Consider the following 10998-nt stretch of genomic DNA (forward strand, 5'->3'; position numbering starts at 1 on the left):
ATACCTTTTCTTCATGTAGCTTCTATCTTCTTTCTTTTGTCTTCTGGACCTCAAAAAATAACTCAAATCCTAGACACGTAGGCACATCACTAGGTAGAAAAGTCCCTGGACGCATGCATACTATTGTTTTGGGAGCGTCTATATCCTTCTTGACGCATGCTTATCCATATCAAGGGAGTGTTTGGGTGCTTAATGGTCAACAAATTCAGTGGGACTGACGGGTTGGTTAACTGAGTGGTTGGGATGGTTCCTAGGAGTCATGTTATTGATGTGGAAGGTCTATATGGTGTGTTTCCATCAGTTCAAATTCATTAAGGTGACTTAGGAGGTTGAATCATATCATAGTAACTTATCGCCATATGTTTACCCTATTTGACCAGTTTCTTAGGTAGATGTGGGAGGAGGGCATTACAAAAGATGACCCCCAAGAGAATACACAAGAAAAGGACCACATATATCAGAATGAATGATAGGAAGAATTTCTTCCATAATATATTTGCTATATGGAAACGGTCCCTTTATCTTGTTTCCACTTGCACACATAGGACATACTCCATTATGTTGAGCTTTAAAATAGGGGATCGTAAAGACCAACTTCTTTAATTTTGGAAGAACACCATAATGTAGATGGGCCAGCCTTCTGTGCGACAACTTTTCTTTCATTGAGTAACATTGACAGTGGGCTCTCCTTCATTTGATCATTGACTTCTTCCTCTAGATATTGTCCCTGATTCTTCTTGACTGAGATTCCCAACAAGCTCATCAAATGATGGGAAGTTAACGTTTGTTTCCTATAATATTAATGAAGGTTTCCCACATGGGAGGGAGGCAACTAAGAGTGACAATCTATAATTCCCTATCCAGTATGCTTTCCCCAATTCTTTGTAAATGATATTCAAGACGAGATATCATCATAATATATGATTGCACGAATTCTCCTTTGTTCATCTTCGTGTCTTTGAGTTTATCTTTCAAAGAGATTATTTCATTCAATTTTTTGAATTCATACATGCCATCTATATCATCATACATGTCCTTAGACCTTCTCAAATTTCCAACATACACAAGTAGATTATCTTGTAAATCATCAGCTATAGTTTGTTTTTCTTTTAACCCACATTTCTTATGCTTGTTTCTTACAGTAGTGGAAGCATTTTCAGGAGGCCCAGGTACTCTTCCTTGAATTAAGTCTAAAAAATTAATTTTTTCAGCTATGATCACCAACTTAACTTTGCACACAACAAAGTTATATGGATCACCCAACTTGTCATGCTCCTTGAAGAAAGAGGAAGACATTTTCACCAAAATTGTATTCCTTTTCTCGATTAGCTTCTAGAAAATAGATGTTCTTTCTCTATGCCTCCTTGTCTTGTCTTCACATAAGCTTTGATACCCTGTTCATTTTTCATCAATTTGTTCTCTGCTGCAACTATTACTTCAACAATATCGAACAACATCCAATCTAACAATTTCACTTCTTATATTGAGATAGTCACAGGCATATATTATTTGTCACAGAGTGTCTGTATTTATTTTCTTCACAAACTCATTATCCCAAATGTGAAAATCTTCATTCCTTAGGTTCTTCACCGCGTATTTAAACTCATCTTCATCCCATTCTTTTGTATCCCAACATTTTCGCTTCTCCTCCTCCTTGTAAATCTACGGACGATATTGAGGATTGTGGAAAAAATGGAATGTGCAAAACTCCATCACTATTTTCAGAATGGTGGTGGATGCGTTACGTAGAGGAATGACAGAGGGAGTGCCCAAGTCCTCTATTACCCATTTTATGAGCCTAGAAATGGACATCGCTTTTGACACACCATTTAACCCGCAACATTTGATGCAATGTTTAATGGCGAACAGGTCGCTTGATGGCAAGGGAACACAACCTTTTATGCCAATTGACTCATGGATAGTCGGAACAAAGCCCGTGTATTGCTACAATGTCCATGCTTGCTTCACTGCATTGAAAATGAACGACGTAGACACTATTTTGGAGTGACTTGGTGATATGGTGTATGTAACAGGAAATTCATTGCGTGACAAGATTTTAGTTGCAAAAGTGTTGAGCAAGGTACCCCAACTCTTGAGATTCTTGGGTATCTGCTGCTTCAAAAACTGATACCATAAGTCAGTCTCATTAGTCATCTTGAGGTTGACAGTGGGAAAATCTGGAGTGAGAGAAAATACATTAGATTCTATTTACTTGTGGGGAATATGTAACCACAAAGAATAATACATATACATAGAAAGTGCACCGATGGTGCTGAATATCACCCTCAGGATCCTGATTCTGTTGGCGACGTTGAGACTCCAACTGAAGAAAATATTGGTGACAATGCACGTCAGGCATGTGCTTGGCTTATTGTAGAGGCATCACAGCAGCTGCTCAAAGGGGTGTTAAAGCCTTTCCCAACCGCATACGAGAGAAAAAATGATTGTAGGGAAGAGATTCAATGTTCTCCACATCTGCGGGCATGCCTTCGATGCCCTTCAGAAACTGCAGTTCCTCTAGGAAGATGTCCATTCTTCCATCGCCTTTGCAGGTGGCGACCACCATGGGCTCCAAACGCATAACATTTTTAAGAGTATTGATGATTGTTATGATGAATTGCCCTCGCTTTGCAAGAAGCTTGGCAAGATCAAAGAAGGGGATGATGTGATGGTGCACCATCAAAGGAAACATCACCACATGAAGCCTGCTCTTACGTATAATCCTCTGCAGCGTTGCCATTCTCTCCGGGACGTGAGTGTTCTTTACCATGGATTTATCCGAAGCCCAAACATCGAGCGGAGCTGCCTCCTACTTCCGCTGCCTTCCGTTCTATGAAACACTCACCACAGAAGAGTTGGATTCTTTCATCATTGCACTGCCCACTTCATCATCTTGGTTTTCTTCAGTGAACTGCTCAACCTTTATTACCAAATCGTCAAATCGACATTTATTAGTTTGGACTTGCTGAGATTCATCGACCTTTGCAGCTTTATATTCATCTTCATAAATAGAATTAGTATCCCCATCAATTCTTTCATCTTTTTTATTATTGATTTCTTTCGGAAATTCTTTAACTTCTGCAAATGATTTTTCTAAACGCTGTAATGCTTCTTGAATACTAAACTGTTCAACGTAATGAAGATGTGAATGTAATGGCACATTGTGCAGTGAACTACGTTCAAAGGCCCACATGATTATATCGTGTGCCACGACTCCGATACCACTGTAGCATAAAAACTTATGTTGTAGCACAAAGAATGATACCTTGATGGCTTCAATATAAAAATACAAACAGTATTTAAAAATAATTTATTAATATATAAAATGTATAAGATGATGAATGTTTACAATGAGGACCCTGCTTTTATACCTCAGCAAGTGACCTTTCATGATTAGGAATGTCTTTTAGACATGCCTTTTCACTTAACTGAATGGCTATTTAACCTAATCAATTTTTGATTATTTAATATTTACATTGATTTATTTGTTATGAATTATCTTCATAACATAGCCCCTTCCTTCGGAAGCTTTGTCCTCAAAGCTATATTGTTGTGGATTTTCTTCACTTAGCGTCGTTGTTTCGATCTATATAATTTGGCCATCCTCTCTCAGCATAAAAACTTATGTTGTAGCACAAAGACTGATAGCTTGAAGGCTTCAATATAAAAATACAGATAGGTATTTAGAAATAATTTACTAATATGTAAAATGTATAGGATGATGAATGTTTACAATGAGGACCTTGCTTTTATACCTCAGCAGGTGACCTTTCGTGATTAGGCATGTCTTTTAGACATGCATTTTCACTTAACTTAATGGATATTTAACCTAATCAATTTTTTATTATTTAATATTTACATTTATTTATTTGTTATGAATTATATTCATAACATAGCCTCTTCATTCCGAAGCTTTGTCCTCAAAGCTATATTGCTGTGGATTTTCTTCACTTAGTGTCGTTGTTTCGATATATATAATTTGGCCATCCTCTCTCATGATTTAACTCATCAGTAATATCCCCTTGTATATATATATATATATATATATATATATATATAGATATATATATATATATTATTAATAATTTTTTTTTTAAATAATAAAAAGAGAACAATATTTTCAATATGATAAGTCATTACGCTAAGTGATACAATAAGCATTAGCAATAGCGTAATCACTTAGCATATTCAAAAGATTTCAGATTACCCATTGTACAACAATTGTTTTTCATGCTTGATTGACCCAAATTTTATAGAACGAAATTATTTTACCCTAAAAATCGCCAAAAACTTATATATAGACTATATAAAAATATTATAAATTTGAATATTTTTACAAAAATATCTCCAAACATTTAATAGATTTCATTCAACAGACTAGTGGGATTCACCAAGGTTTCTAAACTTTAACATAAATTTCCATCCTTAAAATTTTCCCTTAAATAAATATATCATGAATAAATATTAATATATTTTTTCAAGATATTGATGAAATATATTATTCATAAGACACATGAATGTTTTTGGGGCATTAGTGAACGCAAAATGAAAGATGATAAACTTGTAGTTCCTGTAGCGAGTTCGGAAATTGATTGTATCTAGAGCCAAAATCAATTTTTTAGAACATAGTGGTGCCCTTTACCTGATCAAATAGATTTCCTATTTAGGATAGTGGGTATTTATCCTTAACTGTTATTTGTTTATTTTTCTATAATCAATGCAAATACATAAGATACAATCCTTCTTCCTGACAAAGGGTACATAAGATCCCCAAGGTGACACATTTGTGTGGATATACTCCTTTTCTCATAGCTTCTATAGCTGCATTTTAAGCTAAGACGGTCTTGGTATGCTCATGCAATAAGGTGTTGTAGATACTGGAGTGGGTTTTGGGACTAGCTCACTAGTAAATTCTATATCTTGATTAGGTGAGAATTATAGATATCTCTCGAAAAAACATCAAAAAACTGTTGTACAATGGATAAATTCTCTAAAGTTATATAAATTCCTTTTCAAGATAAATACGTCAAGAAAATTTGAAGTGCTAGGGTTTAAAAAATAAATCAAGCATTGGATGCCATGGAGGGGCATAAGGGGGGGAGCACCACCCCCTCCTACAGTCAAGCAGTGTCCAGCTGTGGCAAGAAACCATTGGAGGTTGAAAAGGTTTTTCAGGAGGAGGGAAATTGGACAACGAAGACACACAGAAGCAGAATAATAGGAGGGAGGAAGATAGAAGAAAAAAAGTAGAAGAGAACACGAATTAGAAAACAAAAAACAAAATGGTCCATGTAAGCCTACGCCGCTATCATACCCATAGTGGTGTTAAGTGATCCAGCACTACAGGCGCATATGGATCACATGATGACTTATGAAATCATTTATAAATTCATGGGGTTATGACCAATGAAGAAGGCGCTACAAGCATGGATTAAATATCACTGGAAACATAAAGGGGATATAGACCTACACCTTGGATCAAAGGGTTTCTTCACTGTAGTCTTCACTGACATTGAGGATAAATACAGGGTGTTTGAAGGAGGAACTACTTCTATGTAGTTGTAGGCCTCTATATGCACCCTTGGATGATGAATTTTGTCCCGAAGCATGAGATTTCACTTCGATCTTGGTTTGGGTATGACTCTACTCCCTACCTCTAGATTACTGGAAACCATAATCATTATCAACAATAGGAAACAAACTAGGGTGTTTTGTTAAAATATATGAGGCAACTAGAAGGGGAAAGTACACTTCCTTTGCTCGTATATGTGTGGAAATGGATCTCTCCGGAGCTCTACCGAATGAACTGATCCTGGAAGTTTTTGATGAAGAATGGGTACAAGCAGTGGATTATGAACATGTTGCTTTCAGATGCCGCAAATGCCATGAACATGGGCATCTATTCAGGGACTGCCCTCTCAAAAATATAGAGAGCAGAAGTAAATTTACAATAGTAAAAGAAACTGATAGCTTTCACAAGGTGGGAAATAGAGGTAAAGGAGGGAAAAGGTTACAAAAAAACACCACAACGAGGAAAATCAGACAAACCAGAATAGGTACAAGATACTAGAAGAAGAAGAGGAGTTAGCAAAGGCGAATTTTCCCATGGAGGACAACCCGGGCGAGAAGGAAAATGAAGAAAATATGGATGAGACACAAGATATTAACCAACAAAATGAGACTATGATGAGAAACATGGAACTTGAAATGGACCAGGAAATGACCCCGAGTGAGGTGGAAATGGAGGATCATGAATTGCAGGATATTCTCGAAAGAGAACATCCAGATGTGGAAAAAATCCTGAAATAGGTTACCACAGAAGGTATGGATTCATTACCTCAAGAGGAGTTTAATAGAGTGCAACAATTGTTTCTGTGGAGAACTCATGCACGAGGGTTGGGAGGTAAAAGAAACCTCTAGATACGAGACAATGAAGGGGTGAAAACCTTGAAAACCACATCAAGTCTCGCTCCCAGAAACCCAGGAAGGAAAAGGGGTAGAAAGAAACAAAACGAGTTACTGATTGAATGTGGAAAACTGATGATAGATTCATGTAAGATGAAAGATTTAACCAGTTACTCTTTTACAAATCTTTCTTAATGAAGCTCACATATTAGAATATTAGAGGTCTAGGAAGAAAAAGGAAGTAAAGGAATCTTAACAATAGAATGAAACAAGAAAGTCCAGAATTTTCATCCAGGAAACTAAATGTTCAATTCAAAAAATAAGAGAAATACACAGCAAATGGCTTAATAGATATGACTTTCTAGAAGTTAGAGTAGACAAAACAGCAGGAGGTATGAGGCATAGTGGATACTGAAGCATCTAGGAATTATTTATCAGTGGTTATTCAGCCTTTCGAGACAGGGAACTTTATTTAATCACAAATGTTTATGGTCCACAAAAGCCTGACGAATCTTGTGTGAATTTGGTATGGTGGTGGGTATAGAGGTAAGCATTTCCAAATCAAATATTTTCTTTTTCAATACTAACATTGCTATTCAGCGAAAGATTTCCAGAATTCTAGGCTTTCAAAGAGATATGCTTCCATCCAAATATTTGGGGGTACCGCTCATAGACAAACCTCTGAACAAGACAGTTTGGGAGCCTGTGATTAATAAGCTGCAGGACAAGACTCGAAAATGGACAAATAGATCTTTGAACATGGCGGGTAGACTGGTGCTCACAAAAGATGTCCTTCAATCAGTTCCCATCTTCATGTTTTCAGCCCTTCTAGCTCCAAAAGGAGTTATGCAACAATGCAGAAATATCCAAAGAGATTTTCTTTGGGGCAAGGGGGAAGAAAAGAAGAAATGGGCCTTGGCATCCTAGGAAGAGATATGTAAACCTAAAAGACAAGGAGGTTTAGGAATGGATGGTCCTGAAGTGCTAAACAAAGTTTTGGGCACAAAATTATGGTGGAGATGGATAAAAGATTCAGATGTTTCTTGGGCACAAACTTGGAACCAGAAATATGCAAGCAATTGTCAAGACAAGGACCATATAAGAATGTTTGGGATCATAAAAGGCTCCCATATCTGGAACAAAGCTTGGGAGAACAGAGACATAGTTCAGAAAATTAGTTTCTAGGAAATTAGAGCTGGAGACCTTGCTTAGTTTTGGGAGGATAAATGACAACATGAACCTAAGCTGTTAAGAGAAGACTTAGAAGATCTCAAGCATGATACTGACACTAGAGGGTTACTTTGAGTAAACGAATTTTGGGATCATACAAATAATGGAGGAAAATGGAGAACTTGGAGGGAAATTGATTATAGGGATAAAAATCCCTTGAAAGTACATGCTAATGCTCTAACATCCATTCTGGATCAAAGAAAGATCTTGATTTCAACCGATTCTGACCAACTAAGATGGGAAAATAACAATGACGACACCTTTAACCTTAAAGAGGCAAAATGCATAGCACTTGAGCTTGATTCTACAAAACCGTATGGGGTTTGGAAGAATCTTTTGAAGAACCAAGGATGGATGAAAACAAAACTGTTCATGTTGCTTGTGCATTGTAAGAAAATTCTAACTTGGGCAAACATCTGGAAAAGGGGTGTTTCTGGCCCATCCAGATGCCATCTTTCTGATTCACAAAAGGAAACTATGGAGCACCTCCTCAACTTCTGCATATTTACTTCGATGTTGTGGGATGGGATTGCCTCAATATTCAGACAAGCAGATAGGGAAAGAGGAAGCATAACCAATACACTAAGGAATTAGACGAGAAACTTCTCTGATTATGAAATGGTAAACAAAGCTTGGGTTTTAGCTCCCAACTTCCATATTTGTGACATCTAGAAGGAACACAACAATAAAATTTTAAAAAATAAAAAGAGTTCCTCCCAGAGTATCATGGAAAAAATATTAAAACAACTTAAGGAGACAGTTGGAACATTAGTGAAAACACCCCCTAAGAACCTCCCTTCAAATACTAATGTGCAAATATTACTTCAGTTGGGTATGCAGGGGCTAATTGCTCAGGGTAATAACAGATTGGTAGAGCGACCATTCACTGAAAAATATTTCTGGAATCCTCCCCGTTTGTAACACAGATGGGGCCTAAAAAGGGAATCCAAGCATGGCTGGTTACGAAGGAGTGATAAGGGACGAGAAGGGTTGTATACAATACATTTTTCATTTTAACTTGGGAAGAGCCACAAACAATATGGCGGAGCTAATGGCCCTTGACCAATGTTTAGAAATCTTGAAGAATGACAATCTTCAGAACATCATAATTGAAACAGAATCAAAGTTGATTATCAATTTGGGCAAGAGAATCCATTGTTGTTCGGATCCAGAAAAAATCTAGAGACATTGGAGGCTTCTTAAATTCTATCAAAGAATCCATATCCACCTTCAGAACATGAGAACCTTAAGGATCACGCATGTTTGCAGGACGACCAATAAATTGGCAGATATACTTGCTAATAAAGGTCCTCTCTGTGCTAAGAGCAACAATAAGTATAGATGGCAAGATATTCCCCAGGGTAGAAGTTGGGTTTTAGAAGAGATGCTATCAACATGAAGCGACTATCCTGGATAATTTAAAAAACAACATTCAGTCCTTTGTCAGTTATATTGGCCCAGAACACCTCAAACTTAGGGTTCTAGAGTGGGCGAGGATTTATTGTAACTATATTTCACCACAGATCAACTTAGCTTTACTCTGCAGGGAGACGAGGTGGGGAGTTTCTAGTCTGAAGGAACAGTGGAATTCCTACCATAGATATGGTTTTGTCGGCAATGGACGGAGTGATTCAGCGATTTTCAAGTTTTTGAAAAGCCTCAAAACCTAAAGCGGTTTTCTTGAATTGAGCCCGATGCCACTCATTTATTGACACTTGTCACAGGAAAGAAAGAGAATATTGCTTCTATCAGGTGGGTGTTCCTCCTGCTCCTCTTCAATCCGATATCCCTCTCAACTGTTGGATCAAAAGGTTGGGAATCAAGGGCCAAGATTCAAGGTGCATCTTGGTGGGTCCAGGGCAGATTCTTGGCTTCCTCAACAGACCTAAAATCTTCTAGGTATAATATCTAATTCATCTTCATGTCCACCACTTCATTTTCTTTACCTCCCTCAAGGTGGTTTTTGGTTCATCGGGTCCCCTCAACTCTGGAAGCGGTTTCCTAGAAAGGAGTCTGATGCCACTCATCACACAACACGTGGCTATAGCAGGAGAGAGAATAACACCCTCATAACACATGTATTCTCATGGCTTCCTTTCCGCCCGATATGTATTTCAACCATTGGATCTTGCAGTGGAAAATCAACGGCCCAGGATCACTGAGCATGTTTGGGGGGGTCTAGGTTAGGTACTTAGTTTCCTTAGTGGGCCCATTTTCTGTATTTTGTGGGCCTTTTACCCTTTTTAATTACACTGCGATGCAAAAAAGGATCATTTAGTTTTTCCCTCGCTTGATCTCAGAGCTCGGGTCGAGTGGTTCAATAATCTCTTTGACTCAGGTCATGAGTAGTTGGCTCTTTTCCCATGGTGCCTAGAAATAGCCATATCTCTTGTCATTTCTACCCTGGGCTTTTTGTATTTTATGTAATTTTTTTTATACAGAGAAATGAAAAAAAGGTTCGACTCTTGCTTAAGCAAAAAAAAATATGCCAAGAAAATTTAGATTAAGAAATAATGATATATTAAAAAATATTATAACACTCGAAGATATATTTTAGAGTAATTTTCCAACATAAATATGTCAAGAAAATTTAGACTCAGAAATAATGGTTCTTTCATACTTGGATAATCAAAGTCTAATTTTCTTGAAAAAAGTTCTTGTGGTCTATAAGTATCATTGAAAAACATATTACATTTTCAATTACAATGTTCGGAATATTTCTAAAGTAATACATGACTATTAGAATATAATTATAAATATATATTCCATGTAACAATATATTTTAGAACTTTTATAACAAAATATTTTAGAAATTGTTTCCAACATAAGGAAAGAAAGATAAAGAGAGATTATTTCCACACTTGAATACTCAAAGTTCATTTTTCTTGAATGAATTTCTTCACCTATGATTTCATTAGTGTAACATGGTCCGAAAATATCCTCATCTGCAATTATGATTAGAAAAACATATTATAACATTGGGGAAAAATTTTCTAGATTAATACATGACTATCATAATATAATTATAGAGTTTCTAATTAAGAATTTGAATATTAAAAAAAAGAAGCATGACATATGGAATATAAATATAAATATATATTCCATGTAACAATATATTTTAGAACTTTTATAAAAAAATATTTTAAAAATTGTTTCCAACATAATGAAAGAAAGATAAAGAGAGATTATTTCCACACCTGAATACTCAACGTCCATTTTTCTTGAATGAATTTCTTCACCTATGATTTCATTAGTGTAACATGGTCCAAAAATATCCTGATCTGCAATTATGATTGGAAAAACATATTATAACATCGGGGAAAATATTTCTAGATTAATACATGACTATCATAATATAATTAT

This window comes from Pinus tabuliformis, chromosome 9, assembly GCF_031772625.1.
Source record: "Pinus tabuliformis cultivar Carrire ecotype Pingquan chromosome 9, CPIR1, whole genome shotgun sequence".
Lineage (NCBI taxonomy): Eukaryota > Viridiplantae > Streptophyta > Pinopsida > Pinales > Pinaceae > Pinus > Pinus tabuliformis.